Genomic DNA, 14,994 nt, shown 5'->3' with positions numbered 1-14,994 from the left:
TTCTAGTGGCCCAAAATGGCCCGGGCTTGAAAGCAAGATGGAGCCTGCACTTACCATGAGGGAGAAAGGTTTGCTGCCAGATCAGGATGGAAGAATGCCTGCTCTAAGTCACATGCCACATTATTTATCTACCTCCTAACTTCTGTCATCTTACTAGGCAAGAGATATCATTCCCACCCCCCACCCCCGCCCCCCCCGGGCCCCCTTCCCCAACCTCACACACAATTGTGTTTATTTTTGTGTGAATGATATGGGGATACAATGGGGACTGTATATCTTTTAAATTTTCCAGCAGTGTGTTTACTTCCTTTGTGATGCCTGTTAAGTACAGAGAGAAACCAAGTGACAATTCAGCGTTGCTTAAGGGAAGCAGGGCAAAATTCCCTCTGCCTTAGGCATTCTCTTCACCTAACGTCCCAGGTGGGCTCCTACTTCCTCAACTCTGAACCATCAGCCCTGAGAAAGGATGCTTGGGCAAACAGCATCCTCTACCTTATTTCCCTTATTCTTTCTTTAACCACAATTCTAGAAGGGGCAGCATAGATTCTACTGTTGGAAGTAGTGTCCTCTCTGCAGTATGGCAGAACCTCTCTGAGGGCATCCAACAGAGATCTTGACATTGGAGCCATAGGATAACTTGGAACTATGGATTATTGAGAATGAAAATACATTGGTTTAATTCTTCCTCCTCAAAAATAACTGGATGTTTGTACCTCTTAATCTCCCTCACCTATTTCCCTCATCCCCACACTCCCATCCCCTCTGGCAACCACTAGTTTGTTCTCTGTATCCATGAGTCTATTTCAATTTTATTTTTTCTCATTACTTTTGTTTTTAAAATTCCACATGTAAGTGAAATAATAATGGTATTTGCCTTCCTCTGTCTGACTTACTTCACTTAGCATAATACCCTCTAGTTCCATCCATGTTGTTACAAATAGCAAGATTTCATTTTTAATGGCTGAGTAATATTCCATTGTATGTATATACACCACATCTTCTTTATCCATTTGCCTATCAGTGGAACTTAAGTTGCTTCCATATTTTGGCTATTGTAAATAATGCTGCAGTGAACATAGGGACGCATAGACCTTTTCAAATTAGTGTTTTTTTTCTTTTTGAAAAAATACCCAGAAGTGGAATTACTGGATCACATAGTAGTTTCATTTTTAATTTTTGAGAAACTTCCATATTATTTTTCATAGTGGCTGTACCAACTTACATTCCCGCCAACATACACAAGGGTTCCCTTTTCTCCACATGCTCACCAACACTTGTAACTTGTTGTCTTTTTGATAATAACTATTCTGAGAGGTGTGAGGTAATATCTCATTGTGGTTTTGATTTGCATTTCATTGATGATTAGCAGTATTGAGCATCATTTCATGTGCCTTTTGGCCATCTGTATGTCTTCTTTGGAAAAGTGTTCATTCAGGTCTTCTACCCATTTTTAATTGGGTTGTTTGTTTTTTGATGTTGAGTTATCTGAGTTTTTCATGTACTTTGGATATTACCCTCTTATTATATATGTCATTTGCAAGTATCTCCTCCCATTTAGTAGGTTGCCTTTTCATCTTGTTGATAGTTTCCTTTGCTGTGCAAAACCTTTTTAGTTTGATCTAGTCCCATTTGTTTATTTTTTTTGTTTGTTTCCCTTGCCTGAGGTGACATTCCAAAAAAATATTACCAAGATGCAGGTCAAAGAGCGTACTACCTATATTTTCTTCTAGGAGTTTTATGGTTTCAGATCTTACATTTAAGTCTTTAGTCAATTTTGAATTTACTTTTGTATATGTTGTGAGAAAGTAGTCCAGTGTGATTCTTTTGCATGTAGTTGTCCAGTTTTCCCAGCACCACTTATTGAAGAGGCTGTCTTTTACCCATTGTATATTCTTGCCTCCTTTGTTGTAGATTAATGGTCCATATAAGTGTGGGTTCATTTCTGAGCTCTCTATTCAGTCCCATTGATCTATGTCTGGTTTTGTGTCAGTACCATACCGTTTTTTTTTTTTTTTTTGCAGTACACAGGCCTCTCACTGTTGTGGCCTCTCGTGTTGCGGAGCACAGGCTCCGGACGCACAGGCTCAGTGGCCATGGCTCACAGGCTCAGCCGCTCCACGGCACGTGGGATCCTCCCAGACCGGGGCATGAACCCATGTCCCCTGCATCAGCAGGTGGACTCTCAACCACTGCACCACCAGAGAAGCCCACCATACCGTTTGTGTTTGTTTGTTATTAAAAATTTTTTTTTTGATGTGGACCATTTTTTAAAAGTCTTTATTGAATTTGTTACAATACTGCTTCTGTTTTATGTTTTGGTTTTTTGGCTGTGAGGCATGTGGGATTTTAACTCCCCAACCAGGGATCAAACCCACACCCCCCACACTGAAAAGTGAATTCTCAACCACTGGACCACCAGGGAAGTCCCCATACTGTTTTGATAACTGTAGTTTTTTAGTATAGTCGGAAGTCAGGCATTGTGTTACCTCCGTTTTTTTTTTTTTTTTTTTTTTTTTTTTTTTTTAACTGCACCATGTGGCATATGGGATCTTAGTTCCCTGACCAGTGATTGAATCTATGCCCCCCTTCATTGGAAGTGTGTAGTCTTAACCACTGGACCACCGGGAAGTCCCGATACCTCCAGTTTTTCTCTTCTTTCTCAAGATTTTATGGGCTATTTGTGGTCTTTTGTGTTTCCATACAAATTTTAGAGTTATTTATTCTAGTTCTGTGAAAAATGCCATTGGTATTTTGATAGTGGTTGCATTGAATCTGTACATTGCCTTGGGTAGTATGGTCATTTTAACAATATTAATTCTTCCAGTGCATAAGCACATTGTATCTTTCCATTTGTTTGTGTCATCTTCAGTTATTTTTATCAGTGTCTTATAGTTTTCAGTGTAAAGATCTTTTACGTATATGCTTCAATTTATTATTAGGTATTTTATTCTTCTTGATGGAGTTGTAAACTCCATTACTCTTTCAGATAGTTCATTGTTAGTATATGGAAATGCAACATTTCTGTATATTAACTTTGTATCCTGCAACTTTACTGAATTAATTTGTTCTAATAGTTTTTGGTGGTATCTTTAGGATAGTCTTTGTATATAGTATCAAGTCATATGCAAACAGTGACAGTTTTACTTCTTCCCTTCCAATTTGGATTCCTTTTATTTCTTTTTCTTTTCTGATTGCTATTGGCTAGGAATTCCAATATTATGCTGAATAAAAGTGCTGAGAGTGGGCATCCTTATCTTGTTCCTGATCTTAGAGGAAATGCTTTTAGCTTTTTAACATTGAGTGTGATATTGAGTGTAGGTTTGTCATGTATGGTCTTTATTGTGTTGAGGTATATTCTCTCTCTACCCACTTTGTTGAGAGATTTTAAAAATCATAAATGGATGTTGAATTTTGTCAGAAGCATCTTCTGCTTCTATTGAGATTTTCATATGATTTTTATTCTTTAATTTGTTAATGTGGTATATCATATTGATTTGTGGATATTGAAAAAATCCTTGCATCTGTGGGATAAATCCCAGTTGATCATGGTATGATCCTTTTAAGGTATTGCTGAATTCAGTTTGCTAATATTTTGTTAAGGATTTTTGCTTTTGTGTTCATCAGTGATATAGGCCTGTAGTTTTCTTTTTCCTGTGGTGTCTTTGTCTTGTTTTGGTATCAGGGTGATGCTGGCCTCATAGAATGAGTTCAGAAACATTCCTTTCTCTTCAATTTTTTGGAATAGTTTGAGAAGGATAGGTGTTAACTGTTCTTTAAATGTTTGGTAGAATTCACCTGTGCAGTTGTCTGGTTCTGGACTGTTGTTTCTTGGGAGTATTTTTTTTTTTTTAATTACTGATTCAATTTCATTACTAGTAATTCATCTATTCATATTTTCTATTTCATCCTGATTTAGTTTAGGGATATTGTACATTTCTAAAAACATCCATTTCATCTAGGTTGTCCACTGTATTGACATATAATTGCTCATAATAATCTCTCATGATCTTTTTTATTTCTGTGGTGTCAGTTGTAACTTCTCCTTTTTGTGTTTCTGACATTATTTTTTGGATCCTCTCTTTTTTTAATGAGTCTGGCTATATGTTTATCAGTTTTATTTATCTTTTTAAGGAAGCAGCTTTCAGTTTCACGGATCATTTAGATTTTTTTAGTCTATATTTTATTTCTGCTATTTTTTGTATTATTTATTTCCTCTACTAATTTTGGGTTTTGTTTCTTCTTCTTTCTCTAGATCCTTTAGGTGTAAGGTTTGGTTGTTTATTTGGTATTGTTCGTGTTTCCTGAGATAGGCTCATATTGCTATAAACTTCCCTCCTAGAACTGCTTTTGCTGCACCGCATAGATTTTGGATCATTGTTTCCATTTTCATTTGTCTCCAGGTATTTTTTTTAACATCTTTATTAGAGTATAATTGCTTTACATTGTTGTGTTAGTTGCTGCTGTATAACAAAGTGAATCAGCTATACATATATCCCCATATCCCCTCCCTCTTGTGTCTCCCTCCCAGCCTCCCTACCACACTCCTCTAGGTGGTCACAAAGCACAAGCTGATCTCCCTGTGCTATGCGGGTGCTTCCCACTAGCTATCTACTTTACATTTGGTAGTGTATATATGTCCATGCCACTCTCTCACTTCGTCCCAGCTTACCCTTCCCCCTCTCCGTGTCCTCAAGTCCATTCTCTACATCTGTGTCTTAATTCCTGTCCTGCCCCTACGTTCTTCAGAACCATTTTTAATTTTAGGTCCCATATATATGTGTTAGCATATGGTGTTTCTTTTTCTCTTTCTGACTTACTTCACTCTGTATGACAGCCTCTAGGTCCATCCACCTCAGTACAAATAACTCAGTTTCATTTCTTTTTATGCTTGAGTAATATTCCATCGTATATATGTGCCACATCTTCTTTAACCATTCATCTGTCGATGGACACTTAGGTTGCTTCCGTGTCCTGGCTATTGCAAATAGTGCTGCAGTGAACATTGTGGTACATGACTCTTTTTGAATTATGGTTTTCTCAGGGTATATGCCCAGTAGTGGGATTGCTGGGTCGTATGCTAGTTCTATTTTTAGTTTTTTAAGGAACCTCCGTACTGTTCTCTACAGTGGCTGTATCAATTTACATTCCAGCAACAGTGCAAGAGGGTTCCTTTTTCTCCACACCCTCTCCAGCATTTATTGTTTGCAGAATTTTTGGTGATGGCCATTATGACTGGTGTGAGGTGATACCTCATTGTAGTTTTGATTTGCATTTCTCTAATGATTTGTGTTGTTGAGCATCCTTTCATGTGTTTGTTGGCAGTCTGTATATCTTCTTTGGGGAAATGTCTGTTTAGGTCTTCTACCCATTTTTGGATTGGGTTGTTTAGTTTTTTTTGATATTGAGCTGTATGAGCTGCTTTTATATTTTGGAGATTAATCCTTTGTTAGTTACTTCATTTGCAAATATTTTCTCCCATTCTGAGGGTTGTCTTTTCGTCTTGTTTATGGGTTTCCTTTGCTGTGCAAAAGCTTTTAAGTTTCATTATGTCCCATTTGCTTATTTTTGTTTTCATTTACATTTCTCTAGGAGGTGGGTCAAAAAGGATCTTGCTGTGATCTGTGTCATGGAGTGTTCTGCCTGTGTTTTCCTCTAAGAGTTTTCTAGTGTCTGGCCTTACATTTAGGTCTTTAATCCATTTCGAGTTTTATTTTTGTGTATGGTGTTAGGAAGTGTTCTAATTTCATTCTTTTACATGTAGCTGTTCAGTTTTCCCAGCACCACTTATTGAAGAGGCTGTCTTTTCTCCATTGTATACTCTTGCCTCCTTTATCAAAGATAGGCTGACCATGGCCATATATGCGTAGGTTTATCTCTGGGCTTTCTATCCTGTTCCATTGATCTATATTTTTATTTTTGTGTGAGTACCATACTGTCTCGATTACTGTAGCTTTGTAGTATAGTCTGAAGTCAGAGAGCCTGATTCCTCCAGCTCCATTTTCCTTTCTCAAGATTGCTTTGATTATTTGGGGTTTTCCTATTTCCATACAGATTGTGAAATTTTTTGTTCTAGTTCTGTGAAAAATGCCATTGGTAGTTTGATAGGGATTGCATTGAATCTGTAGATTGCTTTTGGTAGTATAGTCATTTTCACAATGTTGATTCTTCCAATCCAAGAACATGGTACATCTCTCCATCTGTATCATCTTTAATTTCTTTCATCAGTGTCTTATAGTTTTCTGCACACAGGTCTTTTGCCTCCCTTGGTCAATTTATTCCTAGGTATTTTATTCTTTTTGTTGCAGTGGTAAATGGGAGTGTTTCCATAATTTCTCTTTCAGATTTCTCATCATTAGTGTATAGAAATGCCAGAGATTTCTGTGCATTAATTTTGTATCCTGCTACTTTACCAAATTCATTGATTAGCTCTAGTTTTTCTGGTAGCATCTTTAGGATTCTCTATGTATAGTATCATGCCATCTGCAGACAGTGACAGTTGTACTTCTTTTCCAATTTGGATTTCTTTTATTTCTTTTTTGTCTCTGCTTGCTGTGGCTAAAACTTTCAAAACTGTGTTGAATAACAGTGGTGAGATGGGCAACCTTGTCTTGTTCCTGATCTTAGAGGAAGTGGGTTCAGTTTTTCACCATTGAGAATGATGTTGGCTATGGGTTTGGTATATATAGCCTTTATTATGCTGAGGTAGGTTCCCTCTGTGCCTGCTTTCTGGAGGGTTTGTATCATAAATGGGTGTTGAATTTTTTCAAAAGCTTTTCCTGCATCTCTTGAGATTATCATATGGTTTTTATCCTTCAGTTTGTTAATATGGTGTATCACATTGATTGATTTGCATATATTGCAGAATCTTTGCTCTCCTGGAATAAACCCCACTTGATCATGATGTATGATCCTTTTAATGTGCTGTTGGATTCTGTTTGCTAGTATTTTGTTGAGGATTTTTGCATTTATGTTCATCAGTGACATTGAGCTGTAGTTTTCTTTCTTTGTGACATCTTTGTCTGGTTTTGGTATCAAGGTGATGGTGGCCTCGTAGAATGACTTTGGGAATGTTCCTCCCTCTGCTATATTTTGGAAGAGTTTGAGAAGAATAGGTGCTAGCTCTTTATTTATTTGTTTATTTTTCATTACGCGGGCCTCTCACTGTTGTGGCCTCTCCTGCTGCGGAGCACAGGCTCCGGACGCGCAGGCTCAGTGGCCATGGCGTACGGGCCCAGCCGCTCCGTGGCATATGGGGTCTTCCCGGACTGGGGCACGAACCTGTGTCTCCTGCATCGGCAGGCGGACTCCCAACCACTGCGCCACCTGGGAAGCCCCAGTGTTAGCTCTTTAAATGTTTGATAGAATTCCCCTGCGAAGCCACCTGGCCCTGGGCTTTTGTTTGTTGGAAGATTTTTAATCACAGTCTCAATTTCAATGTTTGTGATTGACCTGATTATATTTTCTGTTTCTTCCTGGTTCAGTCTCGGCAGGTTGTGCTTTTCTAAGAATTTGTCCATTTCTTCCAGTTTGTCTATTTTATTGGCATATAGCTGCTTGTAGTAAGCTCTCATGATCCTTTGTATTTCTGCACTGTCAGTTGTTAGTTCTCCTTTTTCATTTCTTATTCTGTAGATTTGAGTCTTCTCCCTTTTTGTCTTGATGAGTCTGGCTAATGGTTTTTCAGTTTTGTTTATCTTCTCAAAGAACCAGCTTTTAGTTTTATTGATCTTTGCTATTGTTTCCTTCATTTCTTTTTCATTTATTTCTGATCTGATGATTATGATTTCCTTCCTTCTGCTAACTTTGGGGTTTCTTTTTGTTCTTCTTTCTCTAATTGCTTTAGGTGTAAGTTTAGGTTGTTTATTTGAGATGTTTCTTGTTTCCTGAGGTAGGATTGTATTGCTATATACTTCCCTCTTAGAACTGCTTTTGCTGCATCCCATAGGTTTTGGGCCTTCGTGTTTTCATTGTCATTTGTTTCTACATATTGTTTGCTTTCCTCTTTGATTCAGGGATCTTTTGGTTATTTAGTAGCGTACTGTTTTGCCTCCATGTGATTGTATTTTTTACAGTTTTTCCTGTAATTGCTATCTAGGCTCATTGTGTTGTGGTCAGAAAAGATACTTAATATGATTCCAATTGTGTTAAATTTACCAACGCTTGATTTGTGACCCAAGATACGATCTGTCTTGGAGAATGTTCCATGATCCCTTGAGAAGAAAGTGTATTCTGTTGTTTTTGGATGGAATGTCGTATAAATACCAATTAAGTCCATCTTGTTTAGTGTATCATTTAAAACTTGTGTTTCGGGCTTCCCTGGTGGCGCAGTGGTTGAGAGTCCGCCTGCCGATGCGGGGGACGCGGGTTCGTGCCCTGGTCCGGGGGGATCCCACGTGCCGCGGAGCGGCTGGGCCCGTGGGCCATGGCCGCTGGGCCTGCGTGTCCGGAGCCTGTGCTCCGCGGCGGGAGAGGCCACAACAGTGAGAGGCCCGCATACCGCAAAAAAAAAAAACAAACAAACAAACTTGTGTTTCCTTATTTATTTTCATTTTGGTTGATCTGTCCATTGGTGAAGTGGCGTGTTAAAGTCCCCTACTATTATTGTGTCACTGTCAATTTCCCTTTTTATGGCTGTTAGCATTTGCTTTATGTATTGAGGTGCTCCTATGTTGGGTGCATAAATATTTATAGTTGTTATATCTTCTTCTTGGATTGATCCCTTGATCATTATGTAGTGCCCTTCTTTGTCTCTTATAATAGTCTTTATTTTAAAGTCTCTTTTGTCTGATATGAGAATTGCTACTCCAGCTTTCTTTTGATTTCCATTTGCATGGAATATCTTTTTCCATCCCGTGGCTTTCAGTCTGTATGTGTCCCTAGGTCTGAAGTGGGTCTCTTGTAGACAGCATATATAGGGGTCTTGTTTTTGTATCCATTCAGCCAGTCTGTGTTTTTTGGGTGGAGCATTTAATCCATTTACATTTAAGGTAATTATCGATGTGTATGTTCCTTTTACCATCTTCTTAATTGTTTTGGATTTGTTTTTGTAGGTCTTTTCCTTCTCTTGTGTTTCTTGCCTAGAGAAGTTCCTTTAGCATTTGTTGTAAAGCTGGTTTGGTGGTGCTGAATTCTCTTAACTTTTGCTTGTCTGTAAAGGTTTTAATTTCTCTGTCCAATCTGAATGAGATCCTTGCTGTGTAGAGTAAACTTGGTTGTAGGTTTTTCCCTTTCATCACTTTAAACATATCCTGCCACTCCCTTCTGGCTTGCAGAGTTTCTGCTGAAAGATCAGCTGTTAATCTATGGGGATTCCCTTGTATGTTATTTGTTGTTTTTCCCTGCTGCTTTTAATATTTTTCCTTTATATTTAATTTTTGATAGCTTGATTAATATGTGTCTTGGCATGTGTCTCCTTGGATTTATCCTTAATGGGATTCTCTGAACTTCCTGTACTTGACTGACTATTTCCTTTCCCGTATTAGGGAAGTTTTCAACTATAATCTCTTCAAATATTTTCTCAGTCCTTTTCTTTTTCTCTTCTTCTTCTGGGACCCCTATAATTCGAATGTTGACGTTTAATGTTGTTCCAGAGGTCCCTGAGACCGTCCTCAATTATTTTAATTCTTTTTTCTTTATTCTGCTCTGTGGTAGTTATTTCCATTATTTTATCTTCCAGGTCACTTATCCATTCTTCTGCCTCAGTTATTCTGCTATTGATTCCTTCTAGAGAATTTTAAATTTCATTTATTGTGTTGTTCATCATTGTTTGTTTGCTCTTTAGTTCTTCTAGTTCCTTGTTGAACGCTTCTTGTATTTTCTCCATTCTATTTCCAAGATTTTGGATCATCTTTACTGTCATTACTCTGAATTCTTTTTCAGATAGACTGCCTATTTACTCTTCCATTTGTTTGTTCTGGTGGGTTTTTACCTTGCTCCTTCATCTGCTGCATATTTCTGTGTCTTCTCATTTTGCTTAACTTACTATGTTTGGGGTCTCTTTTTCACAAGCTGCAGGTTCGTAGTTCCCGTTGTTTTTGGTGTCTGCCCCCAGTGGGTAAGGTTGGTTCAGTGGGCTGTGTAGGTGTCCTGGTGGAGGGGACTGGTGCCTGTGTTCTGGTGGGTGGAGCTGGATCCTTTCTTTCTGGTGGGCTGGACCGCATCTGTTGGTGTGTTTTGGGGTGTCTGTGAACTTTGTATGATTTTAGGCAGCCTCTCTGCTGATGGGTGTGGTTGTGTTCCCTTCTTGCTAGTTGTTTGGCATGGGGTTTCCAGCACTGGAGCTTGCTGGTCGTTGAGTGGAGTTGCTCTTAGGATTGAGACAGAGATCTCTGGGAATGCTCTCACCGAACGATATTCCGTGGAGCCAGGAGGTGTCTGGCAGTCCAACGTCCTGAACCCACCTCTGAGGCTTAGGCCTGTCATCGGGCCGTAGCACCAAGACCCTGTCAGCCACACAGCTGGAGTGCCTTCAGAGTTGGAGAAGCGGGCCTGCAGTGGCTCTCCTTCTGTGCTGCACATTAGAATCATCTGCTTCTTCCTTGTTTTGCCCCAAAGGCAGTGTTCCACAGAGAAAAACAGTAGCCTTGAAAATAGTCACAGCTTGAGATGGCTTTTTTTCTTTTTTTTTCTTTTGCTTAGTTGGGTTTCACTTGCTCACAGAGGGCCGTGTGCAGAGGCCTCGCACCCGGCTCCTCCGACTGGAGTTCCTAGTGCGGAATGGCTGCTGCCAACACCTCAGCTCAGGTGGGCTGTGTATATAAGTGGGGCAAATGACACTGCAGTCCCTCCAAGTATTTTTTCATTTCCTCTAGAATTTTTTAGTGACCCATTGTTTGTTTAGTAGTACATTGTTTAGCCTCCACGTGTTTTGTGTTTTTTGCTGTTTTTCTTGTAGTTGATTTCTAGTTTCATAGCCTTGTGGTTGGAAAAGATGCTTGATATGATTTAAATTTTCTTAAATTTACTGAGGCTTGTTTTGTGGCCTAGAATATTCTGGAGACTGTCCCATGTGTACTTGAAAAGAATGTGTATTCTGCTGCTTGTGGCTGGAATGTATGTACACATTCCATACGTATACATATACATACATATATATATCTCCATCTCATCTAATGTGTTATTTAAGGTCAGTGTTTCTTTATTGATTTTCTGTGTTATCTGTTCATTGATGTCAGTGAGGTGTTAAAGTCCTCTACTATTATTGTGTTACTTTCAGTTTCTCACTTATTCCTGTTTATATATGCTTTATGTATTTAGATGCTCCTATGTTGGGTGCATATGTATTTATAATTGTTATGACTTCTTATTGGATTGATCCCTTGATCATTATATAGTGTTTTTCTTTGTCTCTTATTACAGTCTTTGTTTTAAAGTCTATTTTGTCTGATATAAGTATTGGTGCCCCAGCCTTCTTTTCATTTCCATTTGCATGGAATATTTTTGTCCAACCTCTTGCTTTCAGTCTGTGCCTGTCTTTAGATCTGAAGTGACACTCTTGTAGGCATTACACATATGGGCCTTGTTTTTTTATCCATTTAGCTACTCTGTGTCTTTTGATTGGAGCATTTAGTCCATTTACATTTAAAGTAATTATTGTTAAGTATGTACTTACTGCCATTTTGTTAATTGTTTTCAGGTTGTTTTCGTAGTTCTTCTTTGTTCCTTTCTTCTTTTGTTCTCTTGTAATTTGATGATTTTTAGTGTTATTTTTGGATTCCTGTCTATTGTGTGTCTGTATCTATCATAAGTTTTTGGTTTGTGGTTACCATGAGGTTCATATATAACAACATATATATTTATGAATGTATGTGGATATTATGGATATAGATGAGTTTACTACTTTTGTCTTTTAACCTCCCTACTAGCTTTGTAGGTGGTTGATCTACTGTCTTTACTATATATTTGCCTTTACCACTGAGATTTTTTTCTTTCGTAATTTTTGTAATTGTAGTTGTGGTCATTTCTTTTCTGTTTAGAGAAGTCCCTTTAACATTTCTTGTAAAGCCAGTTTAGTGGTGCTGAATTCTTTTAGCTTTTGCTTGTCTGTAAGATTCTTTATTTCTCCTTCAAATCTGAATGATAGCCTTGCTGGGTGGAGTATTCTTGGCTGTAGGTTTTTTTTTCCTTTCATTACTTTGAGTATATTATGCCACTACCTTCTGGCCTGGAAAATTTCTGCTGAAAAGTCAGCTGATGCCCTTATGGTAGCTGATGGCCTTTTGAAGAACTTGTAACTTTTCTCTTGCTGCTTTTGAGATTCTTTTATCTTCAATTTTCACCATTTTAATTATAATATGTCTTGGTGTGGGCCTCTTTGGATTGATCTTGTTTGGGACTCTCTGTGCTTGCTGGACCTGGATGTCTATTTCTTTTTCCAGGTCAGAGAAGTTTTTATGTATTATCTTTAAATTAGTTCTCTGCCCATTTCTCTGTCTCTTTTCTTCTGGGATCACTATAATGTAAATATTAGTATGTTTGATTTTGTCCCAGAAATCTTAAAATCGTAAACTATCCTCATTTAGAAAGATTCTTTTTTCTTCTTCCTACTCAGCTTGGGTGATTTCTACTGCTCTGTCTTCTAATTCACTGATCTGTTTGTCTGTATCATTTAGTCTATTTTTTTTTTTTTTGGCCACATGGCTTGCAGGATCTTAGTTCCCTTGCTAAAGATTGAACCCAGGCCCCTTGCAGTGGAAGCATGGAGTCATAACCACTGGACTGCCAGGGAATTCCCTCATTTAGCCTATTGTTGATTCCTTCTAGTGTATTTTTCATTTTAGTTATTGTATTCTTCATCACTGTTCAGTTCTTTATATTTTGTAATTCTCTGTTAAATTTCTCACTGTGTTCATCCATTCTTGTGAGTTCATTGAGCTATTTATGATCATTACCTTGAACTCTTTATTTGGTAGATTGCTTATTTCCATTTCACTTACTTAGTTCTTTTGTGGTTTTATCTTGTTTCTTCTTTTGAGACAGATATCTCTGTCTCCTCATTTTGCCTAATTCTCTGTTTATGTCTTTTATTTATCTTTTTAGTTATAAAATATTGGCTATATTCTCTGTGCTGTATAATATATCCTTATAGCTTTTTTACTTTATACATAATAATAGTTTGTACCTCTTAATCTCTACCCCTCTCCCCTTCTCTCTCACCACTGATAACCATCTCTTTGTTCTTTATGTCTATTTTTTTTCTATGTGTTAGGTAGATCAGTTACATTTTCTGATTGTTGGAGAGGTGACACTGTGTACAAAACATCCTGTGGGGCCCAGCAACATACTCCCATCTAGTCAACAGAGCTTTATGCTTTAGGGGTGTCCCCTTTGTGGGCTTCATGAACCCTTTTGTTGTGGCAGGGCTGAATACTCTGGGTGCACTGGTAGGAAGGGCTAACCCCCAGCCCAGTTGGCTGCCAGGCCCTGCCTAATGTTGTGGCTGCCAGCCCACTGGTGGTTTGGGCATTCCCCAGCATGGCTGGCTGCATGGCCTGAGAGGTCCTAGACCTGGTGCTGGCCTAGTGGTGGCTGGGTAATCCTCCAGCATGAATAAGCTAGAGGGAAGAATCCAAATTGGCCCTTGTCAGCACCAGTGTCCTCATGGTAGAATAAGCTCCCTCAAATGGCTGTTGCAAGTGTCTGTGTCCCCAGCGGAGTCACAGTTGCCTTCTGCCTCTCTGGGAGGCTCTCCAAGATCAGCAAGTGGATCTGAACCAGGCTCCTTTCAAAGTCCCAGTCTTTGTGCTGGGACTCAGAGCATGTGAGATTCTGCATGTGCCTTTTAAGAGCTGAGTCTGTGATTCTTGTGGCTCTCCTGTATGCAGGGCCAGCCATTCTGGAGGCTTATCTTCCTGGTGTAGGACCTCTGGGTTGGGGACCCCAATGTGGGGCTCAAACCCCTTGTTCCTCGGGGAGAACATTTTCAATTGTGATTATCTTCCCATTTGTGTGTCACTTACCTAGGAGTGCGAGTCTTGACTATACTGCATCTCTGCCCCTCCTGCCAGTCTTACTGTGGTTCCTTCTTTATATGTAGAAAATTTTCCTGCAAATTGTAGAAATTTTAGTTGTAGAAAAGTTTCCTGCTAATCTTCAGGTTGTTCTCATAGATAGTTGCTCTGAAATTGTTGTAATTTTGGTGTGCTTGTGGGAGGAGGTGAGCTCAGAGTCTTCCTACTCCACCATCTTGGCCACCTGGCATATTCTTTTCTAAGCCTCTAAAAAAAATTCTAAGTCTCTTAAGACTTTCCAGAATATTCTAGGTAAACTTAATGGTCATATCAGCCTTAACAGTCAAACAATTGTTGGTGAGGTTTAAGGTCCCACATAGAAGTTTATAATGTATTTCAGAAAAATTTCCTAACCTTCAGGACATACTGATAAACAGTATTCAGTTACCTGTATCTGGTTAAATCTGGGCCCAGGTGCTCTGGACATACATTAATCAGCACCACCATTATTATTATTATTATTTTTTAAACATCTTTACTGGAGTATAATTGCTTTACAATGATGTGTCAGTTTCTGCTGTATAACAAAGTGAATCAACTGTACATATACATATAGCCCCATATCTCCTCCCTCTTGCATCTCCCTCTTACCCTCCCTATCCCACCCCTCTATGTGGTCACAAAGCACCGAGCTGATCTCTTTGTGCTATGTGGCTGCTTTCCACTAGCAATCTGTTTTACATTTGGTAGTGTATATATGTCCATGCCATTCTCTCACTTCGTCCCAGCTTACCCTTCCCCCTCCCTGTGTCCTCAAGTCCATTCTCTATGTCTGCGTCTTTATTCCTTTTGGCACCACCATTATTAATGTGATGTCAGAAAACAGCTTCTTGCCTTAATATTTTTCCAATATTTGGATACTGTGAAATCCTACTTATAGTGACCTTATTATTTTACCTTTTGATTCCATGGTTATGAAATGCTATAGCTGTTAGCATCATTTATCCTATGGCGAATTAGTTTCAGAAGCCTTGTGAATTTTTTT

General features: G+C 38.7%; 1 pseudogene; it reads right to left on the bottom strand.

Annotated features, from left to right (window-relative positions):
* LOC131760822 (ubiquitin-conjugating enzyme E2 R1 pseudogene) overlaps positions 1 to 10,422 on the bottom strand; it is a 77,128-nt pseudogene extending 66,706 nt beyond the window's left edge.
* Between the last annotated feature and the right edge of the window lie 4,572 nt (positions 10,423 to 14,994).

Source organism: Kogia breviceps, chromosome 8, assembly GCF_026419965.1.
Source record: "Kogia breviceps isolate mKogBre1 chromosome 8, mKogBre1 haplotype 1, whole genome shotgun sequence".
NCBI classification, from domain to species: domain Eukaryota; kingdom Metazoa; phylum Chordata; class Mammalia; order Artiodactyla; family Physeteridae; genus Kogia; species Kogia breviceps.
Note: the sequence above shows the minus strand (reverse complement) of the source record. Positions and strands in the feature narration are given on the sequence as shown.